The sequence below is a fragment of the Molothrus ater genome, chromosome 1 (assembly GCF_012460135.2).
Source record: "Molothrus ater isolate BHLD 08-10-18 breed brown headed cowbird chromosome 1, BPBGC_Mater_1.1, whole genome shotgun sequence".
In the NCBI taxonomy this organism is placed as follows: domain Eukaryota; kingdom Metazoa; phylum Chordata; class Aves; order Passeriformes; family Icteridae; genus Molothrus; species Molothrus ater.
The window spans coordinates 15,637,098-15,662,679 of record NC_050478.2 but is presented as its reverse complement, the minus strand read 5'-3'; the positions used below and the strand labels follow the sequence as shown (position 1 = coordinate 15,662,679).

At 40.0% G+C, this 25,582-nt stretch overlaps 1 long non-coding RNA gene across 1 annotated transcript in view; it reads left to right on the top strand.

Annotated features, from left to right (window-relative positions):
* LOC129046606 (uncharacterized) overlaps window positions 1-25,582 on the top strand; it is a 69,493-nt gene that overhangs the window by 21,282 nt on the left and 22,629 nt on the right. The window contains exon 2 of the long non-coding RNA XR_008508222.1: window positions 7,111-7,195. This is a non-coding gene — a long non-coding RNA (uncharacterized LOC129046606). The remainder of the gene's footprint in view (window positions 1-7,110; window positions 7,196-25,582) is intronic.

The window sequence follows — 25,582 nt, the reverse complement described above, 5'->3', positions numbered from 1 at the left end:
ATATTCTGGATGTGTTTGTGTGTAACATATGTGCATTTTCTTTGCACAATACACTACACTTAATTCAATTTGAAGGACTTTCTTCTAGCTGTGACAAATCTTGTCAACCTACCACTTGTCTTAATTTCTATGTCTGGTTATGGTTTTTTGTTTTATTTATTTGAGGTTTTTTTAACTTCTTGGGATCAAAGAAAGCTTGTTGCAGGTGGGTTTTTTGGTTTGGTTTGGTTTTGTTTTTTCAGAAGGATAATACTGGAGAAACCCTATCTCCAGCAATCCAGTCTGTTGTCTGGTGTTCTTCTAGGAACAAATGCATCATATGGATTTTTATGTAGGAGGCTTTTTAGACTTTTAAAGGTTGGGTGTTAGCCACAAGGTTCATGTGACATGACAAATGTGGAACATCTGTGTACTGCTGCACATCGCTGTTTTGAAAGTAATTCCCCTCACCACATGCATTGAATTAAACACAAGAATTTAGAGAAAAAATAGTTGGAAGGACACATTTTGTCAAATACAATGGGAAGGATCTGTTGTGAAGCTGTTGGAGCTCACTCACACAGTTCTCCAGTCACTAATTCAGGGCTCTGGTGTGCTCTGTGCCTCAGCTCTCCCTTCCTTGGAGCTGGGAGAGTGGAATTGTGCTTTCCTAGTTGGTGGTTTTCTGGATAGAAATTAGAGTTGAGCATAAGGCTAAACTCTAAAGGGATTTCTAATAAACTAAAGGGATTTCTCAATGTAGTTTCTTGTTTGAGGGATGTTTGGGCTGCATGTGAGGTAAGTAGGTGGCTGAGTTGGCTTCCTTGTATTGCAAACAAAGTGTGGCCAAGTGTGGCCAAATAAAGTGTGCTCAAAGCAGGAGCTCTCATATTAAAACATGAATCTTATCCATAACTCTGCCTGAAGTGATCTAACTTGGTGACCAATATCCCTGTGAATCCTGAGTGCTTCTGTTTGTCTCCATGCTAGAGCTGCAGTGAGAGTTCTTGCTTATAAAATAAATGTGATAAAGAGAACAAAAGCAATTCTTGTGGGTAAGATTTGACCTGGAGCATTGTGGGCCAGAAGCTAGAAGGAAGTCCTTGTTCTCCTAGAGTGATTACCAAATTGCAGGAAGGGTGCTCTGTACTTTGGTGCTATCACCTTGCTCTGACAGAGGGGCTGCCAGTTTTAGAGTGCAGGATAGAGTATATCCAAAAATCCAAGTCAGGACCCAGGTGACAGCTGAAGCTGAGGAAGAACTCAAGTGTTGGTGTGGTAGAAAGCTCACTGCTGTGCAGAAGACAAGTGGCAGATATTAATACTTGTCTTCCTAGTGACTTGCAGGTATCTCAGAAGTGGTCTGAAACTGTAGGTTTGAACACATCATTAAGTAGTGGGGTTTTTGAGTCATTTAAAGCTATATTTGAGATATTTTTATTACAGATGAGGGTTTATTGAGTTCTGATACTCACAGCTAGAAACCAATATTAACAATTTGGTCCTCACTTCCTAGTTTATCTTCACAGACTCAAGTCTGGGACTGCAAATGTAAAGGATCTCCTCTGGTTGATCTGAATTTAGTTTCAAACATTTGCCTCTGAGATGACTTCTGAATACTTCATTCATACATTATGATGGCTGCTTTCATGCTGTGCTTAACTCTTTCTGAATTTAATATTTCTGAGGCTTTCAAAATCTTGTTCAAAAGATGGTTTATTAAAGCTCCTTCTCTGGAGTGCAGGTGAGAGCTCTTGTTCCAACAGAGACGCATATGCCAGACTTGGGAAAGCTTGCTCATGTTGAAAATATCACTTCACTATCACAAACAGCCTCTGGATGATTCCTTGTTTTTTGAGGATGTTTGAGAAATGGTCTGAAATAAAGGAAGCATCTCTGGGATTTGTTGTCCAGAGGCAGGTGCATAGGGAGTGGGAGAAGTGGCATACATGCCTGAATAGTTTGGGTGTCCATTTCAATTGTTCTGCTCTCTTAGCATTGGCTATGCTCTAATTAAGTAGTTCATGTCATAAAACTATTTAGCTCATAAAAAAATGCTGATTCTTTAATCTTAAAAATTGTGGGGAAAACATTTTTGTTTGAAACAGTTTTTGAAACTAACTTAATTTTTTTTGTTTGTGCTTTTTGTTTGGTGTTGGTAGGTTGTGTTTTTACCTTCTTAAAAACTGCTAACCCAAACCAAGCATCTCCTCTCTCACCCCAGACTGCCTGGGCTTAGGGCCATGTCCACATAGCTCTGTGAGCCCTGTGTCTTCAGGGAGTGAGGACTCATGCAGATTCCTATGTTGCATTTCCAGCAGCTTCCATGAATTCAGTGCTGGCTACAGGAAGCACATCTGAGTCAGCCACCCTGTCCAGAGGCACTTGGAGAGTTGTGCAGAATCTGGGGTGGTCTAATTGTGATCTGGCTGATAGAGGACTTGCCCAAGCTGAGTGTTTCAACTTTAAATGTTTTTTAATTTAGCTTTGTAAAAATGTAGTTAGGAAACAATTCTGCACATTCAGAATGCGTAGGTGTTAAATTCAGCTGGGTTCAAAGAAGTTAAATGCAGCTTTGATGTAAATTACTTTATGTAAACACAGCAGGATCTTTACATCCGTTGAACAATTTAAGTTCTGTAGCTTCTTTAACCCATGCTCCAGTTTTCTTAAACAATTGAGAGTATTCCAGGGAGGCCCTTCTGACTTCAGTCTGTTTTATTGCATGAAAATATTCTTCTAAGTTGGGGAAAAAAAATGATAATTTTTCTAAGTCTTCAAAGAGACTTCTGATGTTTTGAGTCTTTATTACACTAGAGGTCAGTGTATGATGGGAGCTTCTGTGCTGTGGTATAGAGTTTCTTGCAGAATCCTATTTCATCAACTTTGAAACCAGATTCTAAGAGAAACTGTAGCCTGTTACTATGGAAAAAACTTCACATTGAAGTGTCTTGTGACTTTCTTGGCTAAAGGACTTTTTTGAGCTTCCTACTTTTAACTTTCCTTGCCTAGCAGATATAAGGCAAATAGCAGTAAGAGTACTTTGATGTGGTGTCAGCAGGAATGTGCACAGTCAGTGGCTCCAGTGTGCACCTCAAACATTCATCTTTCACTGCAATGCCATGACTTTTTGGTGCATAATTCTGTATGCCAGGGTATTTACAGGAATCATCTTTACTTTGTGCACTGTACCTCTGAAGGGCACGGGAGGAGAATTGCACATGCATCTATTATTGTTAGAGTAGGTGTCAGCTTCCTGAACACCAAGCTGGTCACTTCCAGGTGGGTGGCTTCACTTTTGGGGGTTGAGGGAAGCACAGTCAAGTGTGATTCTGTCATGGTGCTTGCAGAGATTCTTTCCTCAGCAGCTCTTCTTCAGTTCTCCGGATAAGTAATTTCTTAAACATCTGGAATGTGCAAAAGCAGTTTGTTCCTGCAGACAGCATTGGGCAGGGGCACCAGAGCAGAACTCCAGCAGTGCTGTGTGATGTGAAATGGGAGGAAATGCACTGAAGGAGAGCCCTGCTGCCTGGGGCAGGCTGCATCACAAATGACAATTGAAGTAAGGTGGTGGAAATACCCCACTAGGGTGGATTTGAGCTCTTGGATGTTTTCTGTGAGAACTGACTACAGACAGAAGTGTCTGTGTCCTGTTGCTCTTGTGTAGAGTTCTTCCAAAATGCCTTAGAAAAATAAAATAACATGGGATGTTAAGAGTTTACAGGCTTGCACCAGTGTAGAATGTAAGTGCAGGCACGGAGCTGAATTTTGCTGGTTTTAAGTGATATTCTGAGTGTTCAAGAGACTTGGACTGATGAACATCTTTGTGGCCTTTCTTTTTGGTGAGGTGGGAGTGGAAGGAGACATATTAAAAGGAAAACCAGCAGTCTGAAAATCTGCTTTGCACCTGGCTGCTGCCCAGTATCTAGTGTTACATGCCTCTGGAGCGTGAAGAAGGATAACACCTGAGGGAGCTGCTGGACTCTGCTTTAATTGAACTCTGTGAGGATTCTTGGCTTCAAAGGAAAGATATTGCACTCTTCTACCTCTTTCCTAAGTTTTTCCAGGCTGCATTTTTCCTTCCTGTGAGAAATGAAAATGTACCAAGGTTTTGCAGAATGTGGCTTTATCAAAACATCTCTGTGGTGTTAGGCTTCATTTGGTTGGGCAAGAGCCTGAAAAGGTGGTGACTTTGAAAAACTGATGTGATATATGTCACCAAGCAAGAAATAAAGCATCCTAAAAATTGCTTTCCTTTTCCTATCCTTTTCTGCTTGGAGGCATGCAATGCCTTAACTTGTTTCAGTGGAACTGAAACTCACAGACTCATGCAGAGTCTGTTCTGCATGTAGGAGCTCAGGAGCTAGGAGGCTGATCTTGAAGAAAAGAAGGTGGTGTAGGTGTCCTGTAGCCAACCCAGTGAAGAACCTGATGGATCACTGCAGATTCTTGCAGAGCAGCTATCTGTCTGTTGCACATGGTGACATTCTTGGTTCAGCTGTCAAGTGTTAAATCAGTCCAAGTGTTGATGCTCTCTGTACCTAGAAGAAAATTTGTCTAGAAGAAATGTAAGTTTGATTATTCTCTTGGATCAAAAAATGATGGATCTCTGTGGCTAAACAGAGATGATTACCCACTAGCCCCTCTTTCTAGTTGATAATAGGAAGTATCCAGATGATATTTTCATGTCTCTTTACTTCATGATATACTGACTAACTCTGGAATCTGTCTGTTGTGTAATAAAGAGTCTGTGAAAATGGCAAGAATTAGTATTTGGAGTGTCTTTTCCTGCTTTTGTTCTAAACTCTCAAAGTGCAGGGGTTATCAGATGTACAGTTCAAGTGGCTTGCCAGGAATCTCTCAGATGAACTGCAGAGAGAGCACAAAAAGTTGCAGCCAAGGTCAGTCTTGAAAAAGATTAGAATTCAATTGCCAGTCCTCACATTTTGATTTCAATCTCAAATGTTTCCTGATAGGTGCTCTGTATTTGTTAGGTCTTCTGTTTGTATTGTGGTCCTGCCAAAACTTCTCATAAGACTCCTGACACTGTCAAAGATCTGTAGCACATAGTGACATAGGCAAATATATGAATATATAAAAAACCCCAAACCACTCTGTCAAGGTATTTCCACTCCCACCAGTTATTCAAGGTTCCTTTAAAAGGACTTCAAAGCTGCAGGCCTTCAAAACTGCAGCACCCTGGTCTTCTCTCTTGTTCCAATATACAAATGTAGCATTTGCCAAAAAAGGGAGGAATTTGCCAAAAAGAAAGGGAGGAATTAATAAAACATAGTAGTGGGGCAGTGGCAGTGTGCACCAGGTTTAATGTGTTCTGTGCATTATAAATGTTCCCTCTTCCCACCTCACAGTTGCTTCCAGGAAGTCTCTGAAATAGTTGACCAAAATGATAGGTGGATTTCAAATCCTTTATTTTCTGTTTCTTTTTTTAAATTTTTTTCTTTTTTTTTTTTTTTTTTAATACTGATACTTAAAGAGGAAGCAGCAGAAGGAATAGCAGAAGTAATCAGGCAACCCTACGGTTAAGTAGCAAGAAGGAATTTGGAACCAAGAATTACGTGATGATGGAAAAACTTTAGTTTATCTTTCTTCCAGCTATCCATTGTTAACCATCATTTTCTTCACCTTTCCTACCACACTGAAGTGCCCCCTCATTTACCCTTCTAAAGTGCAGGAGTGCTCATTGAAGGAATTGGAGGCTGGAAATGCAAAAACAATAGCATGTGGTTTACCATATTCTTGGAATTTTAAGTGAGTTTCCTCCCTGAAATACAGAGATAAATGTGGATAGATCTTAAAAACTATCTTAGTTCACTTGTTATGAGCAGTTACATAACATTAGGGACAAGACTGATTTGCTGCCTTACCTGTCCCTATGCATTCTAAGGTAGTCTGTGTTTGGGGGGGTCTGCTTGTCTTCCAAAATCAGAATTTTTCCCAACTCAGGCAAAATTTCTGTCTTATCTGTCTTTTCAATGAATTATTTTTGTTTTGACCTCTTCTCTAGATGCTGTTATTAGAGTCTGACATGTTCAGCAGCTGCAGGAAGCAGAGCAGTGACCTGACTGCTCTTGAAAGCTGTTGCTCCAGTCACACAGGATAGCATGACTTCATTTTGTACCTCCTAATAGATTAAAAAAAAAAAAAAGTTGAATAAAGCACTTGTGAAAGTGAAAACAGTATATTTGGCACCTAAACATATGCAGGTGAGCTGAGCCTGAGCTGAGCAAGAGTGAAAATGTTGTTTTACTTAAAATAACATTTTAAGTAATGAGGAGGGAGACAATAATTAGTGCAACAGCAAAGACTGCTTCAGGTGGTTCAGGTCTGCACTGGAGAACTCTACTCTCTGTGGAAAGAAGCAACTGCAGATGGTACAGAATAGAGTAAGAAGCCCAGAGCAGGTGGATATTTTAAGTTCTTATATGTTCTGGGGATTGACATCTTTAAGGACAGTGTGGTGCTGGGATAATTCAGCTAGTTTGAAACAATCTAACCTGAACCCTTAATTAACATGAGTATCCACATGGGCTGAATCACCCAGCAAATAATATTACAGGCACAGCCAGAGGTGTTTTGTATTTGCCAAAGAATAAAATAAAACCAGTTGTGGTTCAAGGTGTGGGGATCAGAAATCAGGCCTTGTGGCAGTGTTGTTTGCAGAACTGCTTGATAGGTCAAGTGCTCTGCACTAGGAGAAGTCTTGGGTCTGTCTCCTGGTTGCTGTTGTTCTACAAAGAGCATTGCCTTTTTCAGTTGCATCCAGTGACGTTTAAAATATAGGATTTTGAGGGTAATAGTATTTTGGTGGATGCTTCTGGTTTTGTTATTATCTCCAGTGCTGCTGGACCTTATAGAAAGACTGAATATATAATAATAAAGGCTGCCTGTGAACATATAATAATAAAGGCCTAATATATAATAATAAAGGCTAAGGGGAAGTTCAGTTCTTGTCTGTGTGAATGAACAAGGTAGCAGCTCCAAGCTGCCTCAGCCCTTGCAGTCAATCAGTTCATCCCCTTTGTGCATCTGCCTGCTGCTTCTGAAAGGTTTGCCATAGCCTGGGGTGCACTGTGGTTCTTACCCATGCTTTGTTGTGTTTGTTTCTTGTAGGAGGACTGCCTTTGGACTGGGAGACACCTGGACAAGGTGATGCACTTGTACCTACAGGATCAGGCCTGGATGGCTGGGATTTAAGGTAAACCTTTGCTGAAAAATATGTACAGATTTGAACCAAGAACTGTGGGTTGTTGTTTGGTTGGTTTTTCTTTTTTCCTTTTTGTTTTTTGTTTTTTGGAGGTGTTAGTATCAAACATTTCAGGAAGAATCTGTGTGTGCCTTCTAGTGCATATGTATGAAATGCAGTGATATTATAGTTAAGATTCCAGAGTAGCCCATAGGACCTTCAGAAAAGTTGATTGGTATTTAAAAACCTAGGAGATGAATGTTATTGAATGAAGAAGTAGCAATAAGAGTTCCTGAAACTTCTGAGAATTCACTGGGAGGCAGCAGGCAGCTAAGATGGACCTCCTGTTCCAGCCTTTCTATTATTCCTTCTTCCAAATATTGTATAGCAGAGTAGCTTCAACCTTTCTAGATCATGTACAATCCTTCAAATGTAATATTTTAATTAATTACACATCTGTACTTTCATGTTTCCCACTCTTCACGTTACAGACTTTTGATTAAATATTTGCAGTTTATATTTGGTTCAGGATTTTTTCCAGCTCTTAGCTATGGAAAAGCATTTCCCTATGTGAACACAAACCCAGAACAAGAGGGACCTTTTTGTCTGTGGAAGTGCATAGCAAGTTCTGTTGGTCCCACTATGGCAGAGCTTGCAAAATTTCTGCAAAGTGTGGGATTAATCTTGCTTTTGGAGAATTGTGTAATTTTGGTTACTGGAGAGATGTGATTTCTTGGATGTGATCAGAAATGTCTCAGTGGTTTTGAATCAGCAAAATTAGTATGTAGATGATCTATCTTTTAACATTCCATAAAGAGAATTGATGTCTAATTCTGGTTATACTGCCAAGCAAGAGCTGTCATGCTGTTAGTTCTTTTGCCATATGTAGCCTAAGTTTTCTCTCAGGGGTATGGAAGGCACCATTTCAGCTGTTGCTCCAGAATTATGCAAGAGCTGTTTTCCTTGCAACTTGTCATAGCTTCTGAAGTCTGGGAAAACACTGTGGAAAGAGTGGAAGCTTGAATGAAATCATCTTCTGCTGGTTTTAACATCTTACTTAAAAAGAAGGGAAGTGAGGGACTGGGAACAGTGACTACTCTTGCATGTGCTAGAAAGCCTGAAAAGTTGTAAGGCCTTGCAGCAGAAAAGCAAAACCTAACCTTGATTGCTGAAGATTTGAGCTTGGAGCATGATCATGGAAAACATGAACTGAATCTTGACAATTCAGGATTAAAGCATATTAATAAAGCTTCCTCCAAAAATGTTAGAGCAAGCAGATCACAGTTACTAGCTGCATGCTTTCTATTATTCTGCAGAGAATAATTTAATGAAAGTGAGCAGAAGTAGGGTGCTCTTGTAAGACTAATGCAAGTACTTCAAATTATGTGAACAGTCATGGGAATTTAGTTTTTTAAGGGTGATATGGACTTCTTTCAACAAAGATTCAAGTCAAGCCTTCAGAGAATTTCTTGCTGAACTTGTTTATAAGTATATACTTGTTTATAAGTATATACTATCATAAAATGGTTGTAAGCTTCAGAAGATGATGCTATTAGACGTGTGAATGACTATTCTGCTGTATTTTTAAAAAAAACAGCCACAAAAAAAAGGTTTATTTTAGTAGAGAATTTACAGAACTAGAGTTTGTTAAGAGTATGCAATTGACACCCTTGATGTGACATAGCTGGACCATGTCAGATAACTAAGCCATGGGCTGTTTGGATATAGTCTTCAGATGAATGTGTTCATGTTTTTTCCACAGCATCTTGGAATTCTGTGCAGTATTTACTGCACCTGTTACTGCCTTATAATATATTTTCATTAAGCAATTACATGGACTTCAGACTATCTGACTGAAAAATTATGGGAAAAAATTGGTGATTTCTGGAGGTCATGACCAACTTTCTGCTTCATTGCTGGAGCTGCATATAGGACTGGCCAGTTGACTTTAGAGGCTTTAGGGAAGTGTGCACAATCAGATGAATCACTTATACCCTCTTTTCATTACATTACAATAGAAACAGTTTATGGACAGGTATTTGTTATTTTAATTTATAGTATGCTAACTTTGCTACCATTTATCATGTGCTGTCTGTATTTCATAGCTTCCACAATGTCAACAAAGCCAAGGCTTCATGTACAAGTTCATGTGCTGTCTTGCTGGACACTTTAACAGCCTTGCTTATATGTGAAAAAACATACAGTGTTCCTTCTAATACTGGTGTATTTTTAATTACATAAATTACAGCCAACCTTTGCTGGCTAATATAGTTTGAAAAACAGTGAGTGGGTTTATTTCTGCCTTCTAGAATAGAACTGGAACATTGGAGATGCCCAGCTCTTGTAAATCCTGTGTCGTGCAGCAGTCCCCTTCAGGTTAATGTTCTTGCTGGCCTGACTGGAAACTTCATCCTCTCCCTTCTGAAAATAAAGGCAAATAGATGTATTTCCCTTTTTTCTAGGATATCAGTAAGATTGTTCCTCTCTGTTATGGTTTCAGTTTTCATGGTTTTCATTTTCCAACTGCTTTGTAAGCTGAATTATTAATGCTTGCACCATTTTTAAAAATAGTGCATGCAGTACCTCACAATCCATTGCTGACCCAGCAGTTGGGGACTTTTTTTGGCTGTTTTGGGAACAGTTTACTTGAACTTCTGCATTTTACTGTTCCAGGACAATGGTGCTGGACTTCTTGCAAAAGCTGAGCTTACAGGAAATGTCATCCTGTCAAAAGTGGTTTGTTCTTACACAGCATATGATAATGCTTCTCTTAAAATGTATTTGTTTGGCATAAGATCTGTAGTGCCTGGTATTCTCTGTCAGTTATCTTTAATTGTCCTTAAAGCTCTTCCCCTTCTACCTTGTTGGTAAGGATAAGTGTTACACTGTTTTCTCCATAAGTTCCTCCCAGTCTTTGGGATTGCATTTCTTGAAAGCATCCTCAAAACTGATTTTTGTTGTCATGAATTTTATTTAGCTCATTGGAAATTTTTAATGAAGATGTCAGCTGAAAAAGAGTGGAAGAGGAAGAGTGCAAAAGTGCCTTACTGCTGCATTTTTCTTCAGACTAATAATTATTGGTAAAAAAGAAGCTATGCCTGATATCAGTCCCAAAAGTTAACATGTATCTCTGCACATGGCCTCTGCATGGCTGTCCTTAGCTATTTTTTATGGACAAAACAGTGTCCTGACTATTTGAGAATTGTAAACTTTGGATGAAGCCATTCAGTTCAGTTCTGCCACTGCACTTCTTTCTGTAGTACGGCTTTTGAGGAGCAGCCTGTCCATCTGGGTCATTTGTCCCTGATTTCCATTCACTGAAAGATTTCTTATTTGTTTCTGGGATTTGGATTACTCATACATCTTCCCAAAGCTTTTATTGCAGAAATTGTCAGCTTTAGGAATGTGTTTCCCCCTGAAAGTGTAATGACTCAGGTGTGTTGCTGTAAAGCCACACTGCAAAGCGAGAGAGGATCAAGAAACCTGAGAAGGGATGATTCAATTGTGCTGCTTTTGCTGATTTCTTTGAATTGTGGATTCTGACTTCATCAGTAGCGTCTACAAACCTCGGTGTTTGTGACTTGCAACTGATACCTTTTCTAAAAACAGAAGGAGGCAGGAGAGACAGAGTACTCTGTTTATTTCAACAACCACAAGCAACACTTCCAAAATACACTTGTGGTTGTATCGCAGAGTTATGAATCTTAGGTTATCTGGTGGTGAGTAATGTGGTGAGACAGGAGCCCAATGTGTCCATGCTTTATTTAGAAAAGGTGGCTCTTACCAGAGGCAAGGAGCACCCGTGTTCCCCTCTCTGTGCTTGCTGAACCCCTGAGGACAAATATCAAATCTGCTGACAGTTTATGGTGCCAAGACACAGCACTTCCCTCTCGGGGTCTGACTGCAAATTCTTAAGGATTTTGCAGTATAGAAAGAAACAAATTCCTTTCCCCCTCCAGCTGCTCACCCAAATGCACTTTTTAAGCTGAGCTGTGGTTTGATCAGAGTTAACAATGGGCTATGATATCTCTTGATCAGATAGATTTTTCTTATTTCAATACTATTATCTCACTAGAGAGGATGCTCACAAACAGATTGTAACAGCTTTCCAAATTCTTCAGGCAGAGCCTAGATTGTACCTATTGTTACACCTAGAGAATCCTGGAGATTAAGAAAATATCACCTAATTTTCCTCACTGCAGAGTTAAACCTGTAGAGTCTGGGAGTCTGGGTGTGTGTCTTCAGTAAGATAATAATCTTTTACTGTTCTACCTACTTAAAAATAAAATGGAAGAGCAAATCCTCCCTGGCAAACCAGGAGATATTCAATTTTGGGATTATATACAGTTTGCATTGAATATAAGCTGGGTTAGGGGGCACAAGCTTTGACACAAAATGTGTGGCTTTATTCCCATGGACAGACAATGCAGCAGAACTGGGGATTACTGAAGACTGTGGGACTGTCCTCCCTAAGTTGCCACCTTCTCCTCAATTCAGAGTTCAGGGAATTGTTCCTCCCCATGGCAATAACATCACTGTAATTTGTGTCTGATAGTGAAAGAATAAAGGATTTATTCTCCCAGAAAGAAAGTGTTTGTGTTGGGTTTGGTTTTGTTTTTTTAACATTGTTGGTGTTTGGTGGTTTTTTTTTAAAGATAAATAAAAACTCCTCTGTGAGTCATTTTAGGCTCTCACAGAAACTTGAATGTGCTAAATGGGTAGGTTCCCCTAGCTGAGCCAATGGGGATGGCCAGGCACAGGCAACACTTTTATCCCACTAAAGGGAGGAGGGGTGAATGAGCCAGAAGATATAAGCTGAAACAAAGCCATGCTGTCCTTCTGAGTCATTCTCATACACTGGATGGGTAAGGCTTCCTGCTTCCTGGGACACACAAGTGGGGTCATGATTCTAACAATGGATGCTGGTAAGTCGCTTTTTATTAAATTTGTCTGGGTTTTTTTTTCCTGGGAAGTCTCTCCTTCCCCTCCCCTGCTCCCCCCCCCCACCAGCTGAAAAGAAGCTATCTGTAAACTGGGAAGCTGAATTGTTAAATAAGGGAATGCTGAACCCAGACTTTGCGCGCTGTGTGCACTTCAGTGTGTGTTATTTCTTGGTGTTATTTCTTGGCTCTTACTCACTGGAGCACATATCCTCTCCAGCAAAGCCTGACCTCAGAATCAAAAGTGTGTCTGTTAATTTTTACTTCTGTCTTCACTGGGACAGAACCTGTGGCCTGAGAAGTGCTTGATGTCTCTCATCCTCTCTTTGATGATAGAGCTGATAGTGTCTGGAAGATACATTCTAGATGTTAGGCTTGTTGTAAAGGGACAGTAATTAACTAATGTATTGTCTGTGGCTTCCTCTGCTCTGTGTTTACAGAAATTTTTTATTGGGGAGGAAGAGGCAGAAACTGCTGTATTTCTGTGGTAGGCAGCTCTGTTGTATGTGCTTGTAGTGAAGGAAGCCTATTTTCTATGAAAAAGCACATGCAGGATTTTTATTTATTTTTTTAAATTAGGTACAAACACTAAATCTTCAACATAGTTTCTTGTGTGATATGGAGAATGAATGTAGAGTGGTTTCTATAAAAGAAACAAGCAATCCCTGTCTTGCTTCTAGAGAGGGGGGTGTGTTTCCATGTCATAACTTGCATCCTTCAAATTCCACAGTAATAAAAGACCTTGGATTTTAATGGCTATGGATAGGGCATAAAGCAGCAGTGATTGTGCTGTGGCAGCATGCTCTCGGCTGCTCTTTCTCCATACCAGCTGCAAGCATGCCTGCTGCATTTTTAACAGCTCTGTTGAACTTTTGTCAGCAGTTGGTTCAGCTACTTTTTTTCACCACAATGCAGAAGTATAATGTGACTACTGTAATATTCTACAAGCTCTATTCAAAATTATAAACTTAGGCAGATCTTGCTGGTCTGTTTTATCTACTTGTAACATGCTGAGTTTACTCCATGCTAATGAAATGCTCATGTATCTGAATTGATTCAGTTGGGCATTTTCTAGGTCCTAAAGAGAAAAATGGCTGTGCCTTTGTATAGCTCTTTGACTTTACTGAGATTTCCAGAAGGTGACCCAGCTGGGTTATTCATGCACAATTTAAAGGAGACAGCAAACCAGTGCATTTCACCCACCCACACTTAATTGAAGTTGTTTTGTTATTGTGTTTGTAGGCAACTAGTGATTCTTTTTCTGTTCAAGGTATGTTACATGCTTTGCAAATCAGTTAAAACACAGGCCCTTTAACAGAGATGATAAAATTTAACACAAGTGTGAAGATGAATAAGATGGTGTATGGCTGACAATTTTCCATTAAGTGCAAGCTGATGATTTTTATTTTAGCCCTTCCATTAGAGCAGTTTCTAGAGGCCCTTAAAGCAGTTTGCAAAGCAGGAATTGGCAATCCTCTTCTACCCTTGCTTGAAAAAGAAGGGTGGATGCCTAGGTGTAGATGTCCTGCCCAGTATTTTGGGAGGATGCCCTGGCAATGTTCAGAATTTACGTGCTTGTGGGAGGTAGAGATACAGACTTTGCCCACAAGACACTTCTTGCCCTTTGAAGTATCAGAGTTCCCGTACTGCAGTGGAGTAATTGATGTTTTGGGATGTGATGTTTTGGAAAGACTGGTGGGATGTTAATAATAGATGTTTGAAAAAATGCCTTTTATTTGCATATACCTACATGCTTGCATTGTGCACTGTTTCTTTGCACTGTGAGGTGAACCATGAACATAATACTGCTCACCTATGTTTTGTTGGATCCAAACCTGCTTTTTTTTCTCAGAACAATGTCACTGCACTGGTTTCTCAGTAATTACTATGCTCTTGTAGTCCTGGTGGTAATTTTCAGTTATACCAACTTATATGGTTAGTAAATATATATTTTGGAAGCTTTTAATGCTGCGAGAATTCTTAAATTATAGTTCTCAACTTCTTTGTGGGGAAATGGTTCTAACTACCTGAAAGGAAACATTGTAATTCAAGGATTTATAACAGGGTATCCTAGTACTTCTCAAGTATATTTAGGTTACAGAAAAAATATGCAAGCAATTCAGTGCCTTATGCCTTAATCTGGGACATGGATAGTGCTCCATGAAGTTTATCTGCTTAGTTTCATCCACCTTTTAAAGCTGTGCTTGCTGCTCTTGGAACTGTTTGCTTATTTCGAATTATGTGTTTGCTTTATAAGTCAGGGCTGATAACTTATTTTTTATGAGCATCAAATACTTAAGCTGTTTTTTAAGAGAACAGAACTTTCTTCCTTAAGGTAGTTGTAAGAATACTTGTGTATCTGTTTCAGAATCTGTTTAATTCAGGGTTTGCTTCTGCTGTGTTTGCCTTAGCAGCTTCTAATTTCTGCCAGGAGGAGGACTGAAAATGTTTTGGACGGGGGGAATAAAAGGGAGAGCTGCAAGACAGGGTTGACAGTATAATTGGATTTGAAGCAGCTACAGGCTGGGACTGTTGCAACAGCTGATTTGATCCTTCTGAGTTTCAAGAGCTATTTATGGTAGATTAGCTGTATCAAAGCTCTACTGTTCCAACCATAAAAGGCTGGTCCTATGTGAAGTTGCCACACTGCATTTGGCTTAGTCCTCAGAGGTTGGAGAGCCTATAGCTTTTTATGTGGATAAATCCAGTGATGGATGGAAATACTAAAGGCAGATCAAGGAATAACACTGTTGAGGACTTCAGATGGCAGCGAACTCTTAAAAGGAGATTTTCACTAATAAATTTTTTGCTCTGATGTTTGGAATCAGCACTTGGATATAGCTCCTGCATATTTACTGCATTTGGTGAACGCATGCTTTTAGGAAAGCGCTGTTCTAAATTTATCTGACTTATCTGAATCATCTTGACTGCACATGTACTTGCCAGCCATGCATGTTGATATTTGGTAACTTTTGTGAAGTCACTTTTCTGTTTTCTAAGTGGGTGAGTGTTAGGTTCTTGGGAAAAGAATCTTAGCTGATGCGAGAAACTTCTTTAAAACAAGAATAATGAAGTACTTGGCCAGAGAGACCTACAGGCGTTATCAGTAACTATTTTGAGAAGACTTTGACCCCTTTTGCTGCATCTGTACCTTCTTTCTGTCCTCTTTGTGTAAAGACTGACAAGTGGATTTTTTACAGGATTCTGAAGTAAGTAGCACCTCACTCGGGCAGCTTGCACCCCGTTGCTCCAGCCAGTTGTTTGTGAATATTCACAGCACTGTCAGGTTCAAATGCAAGTGGGTTTATTCCAGCCTGTGCATGCCAGTCCTTCAGCCTTCCTTAAGGCATTTTGTCTTTTTATTCTCGTGGTTTTGCTTAGAAGATGAGTTCATTCTGCTATGAATGGAAAGTCCTGTTGCTGGTTGGTTTGTGTGATGTGTTTCTCTTTTCTTTTTAGGTTTTATTATGTTAACCTTAGCCATAGTACTGCAAATGGCTATAAGAACACTTCTTTAATAACAAAACTTTCAGTGGTATTTTTCTCTTGTGTTTAAGAAGTTCTATAAATACATGGGAGTACTGTTGCATTGGATGACTGTGCTCTATTTTGAGACTCGGAGCATTCTGAGGAAGACTTGCTCCAACTTTCCATTCTCTTAATTTTAAACATTACCAGGACAATGCAGGTAGAAGAGGTAGAAGTTACTGGCACTGTTTTACCTTCTTCCCCAGCAGGAATATCTTTGCTCACAGTTCATTTGTTTCAGAAAATTTGCAGCATTGTCAGGTTGAAATGTGAGTGGGTTTATTCCAGCCTGCTTAAATGGGGGGAGCGTAAAAGACAGGGGGGTTGAAAGGTGAGTTTCCTTGCTTCAGGGATATTCCAGGTGTTGTATTTTAATCACCAGAAACACAAGAATAATGTCCTTGACCAAAAACCCAAAAAAAAAAAAAAATTCTGCTTCTCAATTTCCCTTTCAGGAACTAGCAATTTAAGGCCACCTTCCATTTTATTAGGATTATAAATCTGTATTTCTCTCAAATGGATCTAGAATTTTTATTCTGAATTATATAAACCTTTGTTTTAGCCTGGAGAATACCAGAAGACAGAACATGTCTGGAGCATTACTATTTTAAAACCACTTTGAGTTTAGTGATAGGAATATTGTATTGGAACAAACTCCCCCATATAGTGACTCTTTCTCCCACAAACTTTGTTAGATATATATTTAAATAATCACCTGTGTCTGCATATTTTATAGGAGTTTGACTCCTTCTACCTGCAGAAGCAGTGAGAGTTAGGAAGATAAAAATACTCCTTCAGACATCTTCTTAATTTTTGTATTGTATAGCAGATGTGTGTTTCAGTCTGGTACTGAGTTTAAGTGTTTTTACATTGCTTCCACTAAAATGAGTATTTTTGATAAGCATCCTTTTTTGTATGATCTGATTTTCTTTTCCTTTCGTAATTATATTTTAAAAAGCAAGTTGCTGTAAATTGCTCCACCATTTTAAAACACCCATTGTGTTCCTGTAAACCTGCTAGAAGGTGTCAATGCCTTAAAGTCTTAAAACAGACCACAGAGACTTCAGATATGGAAGTTAGACACCACAGAGTGTGCAGTAGCTCTTAACTTGAATTTAAGACTTGAGTGCACTAAGGGTGAAATGAAGGAAAGAGTTTGATTGATGGAAAGTAACAATATCAGCTTCTCTTGTGCAGCAAAGGTTTAAACTTGTTAGAACAGGTAAATTTACTTCCCTATCTCAATTTAAAGGTTAATTCTGCCTCTCCTATGTTGTTTTGTCTTGATTGCATTGCTAAATGACATTTTTGGCAAAAATTTCCAGTAGGAAGGAGGATTTCAGATTTTCTCTGAGCTTTATTCAGCAGAACTCTAGCTGTGCACTTAACATTTCTTCACTAAATTCTTTGTATTTGATACTTTTTATGGGATGAAGGTAGGGGGGGCATAAAGCAGTTTTAATCTGTCTCTAACTATGCCATGTTTACCTTTTTATGCAGAGAAGAAAGATTGCACTGTAACTGTACATGGAACTCCCCAGAAGTGTCTAGTAGAGGAAAATGAAAAGGGTAGTGCACATTGCTCCTTCACAGTGAGTCCAGGTAGGCTCAGAGGTGGTGGAGGTGGGCCATTTGTGACCAAGGCATTTAGGCAGGTCACTGGAATCTTTTGCCAGTTTTCTGTTTGGAAAGTGTCTGTCTTACACAGTACAACACAGTATGAGCTGAGGTTTCTCTTGTCTCTATGTTGATGAAGTGGTTTGAAAGCTGTATGTAGTTTAGTACATTTGTTTATGCAAAAGGTGACTAAGAATGTGTGGAATTTGTGGTTTGTGGTTTTGAGGTTTTTAAATGTAATATTGTAATTTTTATTTTCTTAGAACATGTTCACAAGGTCAGGTGTCTGTGAAACCTTTAATATAATGAACAGAGGAGAAAATTGCACAAGCTTATTTAGTTTAAATTGCCATTGTTTGAGTTCATGTTTGCTTCCCAATGTGTTGGCTGTATTGGATGGAAATTTCACTGTAATTTTCAGGAGGCAAAAGCTGTGGAATAGTCTGCAGGAACAGGATGGCTGAGATTATTGACTATGCAGAGGCCTTGCAGTCTGCAGAATGTTTTTCTTGCTGAAAGCAAAAGCTTCTGTCTTCTGTTTCTGCATGGAGAAGCCTCCATTTGGGTACTGCAAAGGAATTAGTGAGCTTGCAAAGGAATTAGTGTGCACCATGGTCTCACCTGGTTAATTCCCTGCTTTTGCTCTATTCCCAACTGGACACATGAGAGTTAATGGACACATTGGAAGGTCGTGATTTTTAATGAGCAAAACATGTCCTACTTGGAGTCTGCCTTAAGCAGATAAGAATGCATTGGGTAACTGGTGGTAAAAATGCTTCTGATGTCACTGATTCACGTGGGGGTGTGTTGAAGGGAGTCTTTCAGTACAGAGGGTACAGCAATTATGCATTAACTCTTTGATGATTTATTTGGATTTAGTTGATGGAATGGTCTCTCTTTGCTCTAATGATGCCAGGTTTCAGAGTTTAAAAAAAAAAGTGAAGTCAGTTTTCAAAGACCCACATTAAAATTATTTGGCTTTCCATGTCTCTCTTCGTGTACACAAAAAAAAATCATCACAAGGAACTTGGACATCAAGCTTCATGTGTCATAATATTTAGGGCCATATACATTTCTAAAGCAACTTGAGCCTCCATCAGACCATTATGAAGGAATTGTGCAATTTCCTGACAGAACTGAGCTGTTTGACACCAAAAAATGCCATGCTGTTACCAGTGTCTGTTACAAAGGGACTGCATTCAGGTGTTAGTCCAGAGATTGTGTGCCAAAGTGCTGTGAGAAGTAGATGATATTTCTGTGGAGTTAATGACTGCCAAATGTGCTCCTGGGGCTTATACCTGTAAAACTCTTGGCAGGCAGCAAAGATGTGCAGGATTTCATTCTTGCTCTGTTAATCAGCCTTAGATTTAGACAAAATTACTGTCTATTCCCTAAAATGAAACAAAGGTAGCACTGTCTCCCATCAGCTCTCTGTGGAAGGATGAAGGACTGTGGATCACTGTTTCAAAACAATTGCACCAAATGATCTAGAGAATATGCAAGTCATATGTGCTTCACATGTGACTTTTTCAATCTTGCCCTTTCTGACAAGAAGCCCAGTTAAGCCTCTGAGACAGCTAGAATAACTCTTTAACTCTTAGAAAATAATTGCCCCATCTGTTTATATTAGAGTGAAAAATGGACAGTATGTCTATGTCATTTTCCATTAAGTGGCAACTGGCCCTGAAAATGAGGGGAAATCCTACTGAAAGCAGCATTTCAGGCAGCTGTTGGCATTCCAGCAGTGTCTAGGGTTGGGTAAGGCTCACCCTGCAGCCACAAGTTAGATCTGGGAGTTGAGACATGGGCTCACTTGGCTTTGGTGTCAATAATTGTAACTCCTGCCTGCCTTCAGTTCCAATAAAAAAGCCCTGCCAGATGTTCTAGCACAGGCAACTGGAGCTGAACAACCAGCACAGTTGTTGCTCCAGCAGCACTGGACTTCACTTTTTTACCTCTTCATTGTGAAGAGAAGCAGCTATTTTTTTGTGGTGAGTAAAGCTAACCTTGAATGATGTATTTCTTATTGTAGTCAAACATCCAGAGCATATAATTAATTTGAAAAGCAGGCTCAAGGCTTTAGTGTTGGTAATTCTAAGCAACTTGAAGCTGAGGCAAATGAAGCTTCTGCATGCTCTGGAGTTAGTTTTTACTAACCTGTTTCAAACAAAAGAGATGTCCTAGCTCCCTGAGTTGCTGTGTGAGTTGTACACAGTTGTACACTGAAAACACAGCTCAGCCCCCATCCTTTCATTCTGATTGGATTGTAAGGATTGGCTTGGCATGTAAGGAAACTTCACATTTATAGATGAAGGTTGAGTTTTAGAATGGGAAACTTCATTTCATACCTGTAAAATTAACTCAGGTCTTTAAAGGCTGCATTTCAGATTTAAAAAACAAATTCTCAGCGTGAAGTTTCCCATATTTCTTTAAATTCCATTCCTTAAACCAAACTTTGAAAAATAGCACAGGATATGTTTTGGTTATAGAGCTCTGCATACTAAAATACTCTGCTTATCAGTACACAGATATGTAAAGGTATGCTGCAAATGTAATTGTGACAGTTTTGACATTGTCAAAATGCATTGTGAGTTTATATTGGAATTATTGGAAACTGAACCTCTGCAAAAAAATCAACATTGCATTTTCAGTCAACTAGCTGTTCTGAGAATGAACAAAACCATTAGAAGTTTTCTTGTGGTCAATTCTGCTTATGTAGCAATCATCTAGAATTGTGTTTCAACTGACTACAGTCGTTTTGTACCCAAACACTTGTGGAAGAAACATCTGTTTGCAAAAATTGTTTGTATTTGATGTGTGGACAACTTTTATTCTTTCTTTCCCCTCTTGTTGACATTCCTAGAAAGGTTAAGGGTCTTTTGGCCTATTTGGAGCAATAAGGACCAACTGAACTGACCACATATGCTGACAAAATGAATTTTATGAAATAACATGTGAATCTACCCTTGACATCTGCCAGGGATTTTGGAGGGGTGGGGATCAGGCAGGTAGATAGGTGTGTGTACACATCTGTAAAGGGCAAACAGACACAAACATGTTGCTGCCCTGAGCAGCTGAGTGGTGCAGTGGAGGCCAGGCAGAGCTGGTGCCAGCAGGGTTGGAGTGCAGGAATCTATACCAAGCCTTCATCAGGGCTCCTGATTGTTGTGTGAATCTGAAGAGTGACCTGTCCAGATGGAGATCTTGCAGTGGTGGGAATGGCATGTTTAAGATGTAGAAAACCTGGCTAGGTTGTTTTAAAAAGTAGCCAAGAAATGGTTGTCTTGAAGTATATCACAGCTCAAAAGCACAGGTCTGATGATTGCATGCTCATTTACAAGATAGTGTGCCAGATAAGAGATAAATGTTCAGATCAGAGAACTCTGAAAGGAACTGAAAGAGCTGTGAAGTTAAAAAAAAGCTCCTGTATATGCAAATGTTTGGCATTTCTCTTCCGATCAGAGGCTGGCAGCCTTTGCTGTTCAATCATTAGATGAAGTCACAACCCTTTATATGTAAGAGCTATGTTTAGGTGGGCAAAGGAAAATGATCCATCCTGGCACTTACTCAGACTGAGTCATAGAGGCCTAGATTTTCTGGTGTTAATTGTGTTTCTGGCTATTTGGACTGTGTATATTTGCTGGCTATAAGGATTTGTAAGTGTTAAGTCAAAGGAGAAAACATAGCATCAACAGTTCTGTCCAACATTTTGTTCTCTGAGTAAGTAATGTGTTCCAGACCTGTTAGTTAGGATTCATAGCAATTACTAATTGCAAGAAAGAAAGCATAAAATCATCCATGAGACTTTGTGTTCTTTGTAGCTGCCCTGCTTTAAACCAGAGAGGCCAGGAGTGGCCTTGCTATTTATTTGCTTGTAGACTGGTGCTTAGGGCTGTCTTGAAGTGGATTGAGGCTTCAGGTGGGTAAGTTTCAAAATGAGATCTCCTCAATTTTTGTTTAAGGCCAGGGTTACCAATTTTGTTCTTCTGACTACTTTAGGCAGCTGATGGTTTGGATTGGCAGATAGGAATAGTGGAAATGGCAATCTTGCTTTAAAATACCAATTTAGGAATCCTTCCCACTTGCCTTTGCATTCCCAGCTTGCTCTGGAACCACTCTCTCCAATAGTATCAGTTGAATACATGGCCACACAGATCAGGGAACTGCTCTATCAGAAGTTTTTTCCACTTCTCTGAGGTCCTGTGGGTTGCTCAGACCTGCTTACCATGGCTGAGTCAATGTGGGTGCTGAATTAGCAGCAGAGGAAGATCAGGCTTTGGAAAGAGGTGCTCAGTGTGGGAGTGAGGGTGTAGGACAGGTGAGGAGGGAGCACTGTGTTGGCTTGGGTTAGATGGCAAGAGATGAGATAAAAGCTGGAGTGCCTATGAGCTCTGTGAGGTTCCTCAGTGCTTTGCTTTCACCTCATCAGGTGGGATTTAAATGTTTGTGGTGTGAGGTCTGTCATACTGTGCTCATGACGGCCTGTTTGCTTGATTTAGAGACTTAAGCAAATGTTGGAGAACTTCTGCTTTATTTTAAGACACTGTATTGATTCTTGGACCAAGTCTACTGCTGTGTCTTCTAGCCCAATATTAAAACTGCCCACAATCTACTTGCCTCTGTGTAGTGCTTCTGGAAGAGTGTCATGAGGACATAAGTTTGAACAGTCTTCTACTTGAAATTACTTAGTTCTGCACCTTTGATTTGAGATATATGTAAACTCTTTTCTTGAATGACCAAAGCTCATATACTGCCTGTGCTGGCTTGTTTGGGCTTAGGTAAAAATAGGTATAAGTAAAATTGGGGCATAATTTTGAATTGCAACTATGAAAGGATTATATTTGATATCACAAGTACTTTAAAGCTTAATTGAAGCCAGCACAGAAGTAGCACATTTGTAGTGAAATATTAAATGTACAAATATTTTTGATTGAAACCTAGGGCCCAGTAATTGAGTAGAATTTTATAAGTGACTTCAAGTGCCTGTGAGGGACTGAATGCAGACAATGAAATGTCATGACAGCACAGCTCCATGGAAGTCAATTGTCAGGAAAGAAGTGACTCCACACATAATCCTCTCAGCAAATGCTTCAGATAAATCAATAATTGTTTGGCTCACTCTCTTGTACTTCCTGGTGTCATGGTGGCCTTCCACAGCAGGCCACTTGCTCCCTGTGCAAGACTTCAGCAAGGCAGAGAGGAGAGAAGCAGGAGTTGAGAGAGATCAAGGATTAGGGACCAGGCCCTGAGATGGAAAGGTAGAGGTGTCTTCAAGGGAAGCACTTAAAGAATCAGAATAGGCTGAGTTAGAAGGGTCCTACAAAGATCATCGAGTCCAACTCCTGGCCCTGCCCAGCACCGTCCCCAGGAGACACAAGAGGAGCTCTCTCATGTTTTTGTTTCTCCTGTCTTGATTGGATAAATGAGCTAGTTTAAGCAGGATCTTCAGGCACCTCTGCTGGGAGCAGACAGGGTTGATATGCTGGGATAATGGCCTGAGATTTAATCTAAATATTGCACCATGGGATTACACCCCAGGAGGTGTAAATGACTGGTTCTCAACATGGCTTCACTTACATGACCTAGACCCTGGCAATGCCTCATCAGGTCCTGGGGGTGTTTACTCCTTATTCATATCTTTGACTCAGTCTGTGAAACACAACCTGCTGCTCAACTGCAGAGTCTAAAGAATGGTTTGAGTTGAAGTGAGCTTTAGGCTGATTAACAATTCTGAATTGCTTCTCTCTTGTGACATGTAACAATTAGTTGAATTACCATGATGTTTTCTGGTGTCTATGTTGCTTCCACCAGCACAGATTTTTATGTCAAGCACTTTCACTGTTACCTGGGGAGCAAAGCATAAGTGTGTCCCTTGCATGTTGCTAACCTGGTGGGCAAAACCTAGCCATGAAAGCCTATGGAGCTGAGATGTGCCCTTCTGCCTGCAACAGGATGCCTCACTGCATCTCCTGCTGTGCAGACATGTGTGGATCTTCCTCCACAGAGGAGTAACTTTGTCAGCTCACTGTAGGTTAAGTGTATTCAGTAGAGTTCAGTAAAAACCAATGTAGTTGGTGGTACTGTTCCCATGGCCATCAAGCTGTACTCCCTGTGGGTGGTCCAGCAAGGCAGACAGGCTCAAAATGTTTGGAAATATGTGCACAATTCAGGACCCTCAAGCTGGCCAACATGGCTGTCTATCCTACAGGAGTATTGAGTGCCAAAAAATTGGGCATTCAGCTTTATCCAGCCCATCATGTTTTTCTTTATAGCCAAAAGTCTTTCTTAAACCACCTGCAAAGTGTTGTAGCTGTTCAGCTTTAAGGGTTGACAGCTACCCAAACCTGATTTGATTGCAGGCTTGAGATTTAACTGGCAAGCTACTGAAAATAAATAAATAAAGGGGGTTGATGGTGCTGTAAGAGTTTTGCAGGCTGGACTCAGTTTGGATTTTTTTCACCTACTTTTGGAGCTCTTAGCAAAGCAACAATCAAGCTTTTGGGTCAGACTCTTGAAGTAAATGATTTTAAACTTCTGTTGCTTTTTCAAATAATCATAATATTTAAAAAAAAAACATTCTGCTTCTAAGGGAGATCCCATAAAAGTGAAAGGCTCCCCTTCCCCCTGCGCCACAAAGAATCTCTCCTGGTTAGGGCAAGCAGGCATCTTGTGACTTGGTCAATAGGTCTTTGTGTTCTGAAGACATAGCATAAATTATTCCCTCCCCAAAGAAGGCTAGGAAGCTGAAAAACAAGTCCAAATAAGCTGGTTTCTCTCCAGAAGCCAAGCAGAAATGGTGTAATCCAGCCACAGTGATGTGTGCTTGCTGTGCCTGCCCAGTGTCCAGGCTGCCTGCAGTGCAGAGCTTTCCCCCAGGCTCTGGTGGGAATTCTCAGTAGCCTTCCCAAACACCAGCCTCTGGCCAGAGCTGTGATCTGGGAGCTACAGGAAGCATCAAGTGATGATGTTCTACAAAGCCATTTTATTTATGGTACTTCAGGCTTTCTGGATTGCCCCATAGGCCATTGTATCAGTCACAATTTTAGCCTTTCCCTTTTTAAAATAGGATCATGATTACATCCTTCAGGACTTCTGACCTTTTTTTTTCACTGTTTCAGTTGCTGATCTCTAATTTCTCCTTCCTTTCCCTTCAGAGGTTATATTCTTTTTATTACTTGTTATTCTTTATTCATATTTCTCTTCTCTTTTTTTCCTGCTGAATAGTCTAGAGGTTCTCTTTGGAGGTGCCTTTAAATATTGCATTTGCCAAATGGTGCTGTTGGAAGTTACTCTTCCAAATTTAGAGCTTTTCATTGTTCTGTAAATATTTCAAGCAGAAGCAGAAATCAGAAGCTTGGAATGTTCATTTATGACAGATCAAACCTCTTACCTTGTTTGTTCTGAAGCAGTAATGCTGAGGGGAAAATCACATAATTGCATAAATTGTTGTAAGGTAAGGCTTGACAATAACTTCAGAAAGTTCTAACTAAATTTGTTTTGTCAGGAAATGACAAAAGTAGTTCTGAGCTTTGCTGAGCTGCCTCTTTGCTGACAAAGGAGAAATATAGCTAAGGAATATGTAGGAGAAATGACACTATTTGGCTTTCTAGTTATGCTTTACAATTTGCATAACTATTGGGAGGAAGCCTAGGGCTTAATAAATACCTGGCTCAATGCATTAAATGTAGCCTTGAATCTCACATTCCTTACAAGCTATGCTCTAAATATTTGTTGTGCTATTTAGATTCATAAGAGCTTTTGATCTACCTTCATTGTGAACTTTTATTGAGCTCTCCTCTTAGAACTGGAGATGCTTCACATCTGGGGATGGTTGGTTCCCATGTCTGTGACATACAGTAATGTCCAGGCCAGTGGCCTAAAACTTCAGCACTGTCACAATTTGGAAAACACAAAAAACTGTCAAACAAATTACAGCCTGTGATACAGAAGAAATGTTTATGCCTCTTGGTAATGGACCAAAGTGTCACAAACTTTATTTAGCTGTTGCAGTGTGCCAGTCCCATCTGTGCTGTAGCACTTGCTGAAACAAGCTGACTATGGGGAATAATTCCCTGTACACATCTGATAAACTCTGTGGTTTGGGCAACTGCTCTCTTACAAAGGAGCAGCCTTTGAAGGGCTGGCTGTTGTGGGCTTGGCTTGTAATTGCAGTGGCATGTAGGAGGAGAGAAACAGGAGGAGATAAGGGAGAAACAGTTTTTATAGCCTAGAACTGATGAGGCCTGTGAAGAAGCATCATGTCCACTGGAGGGGTTTATGGGACCCTGAGCAGCAGCACTAGGTGTCTGCTGTG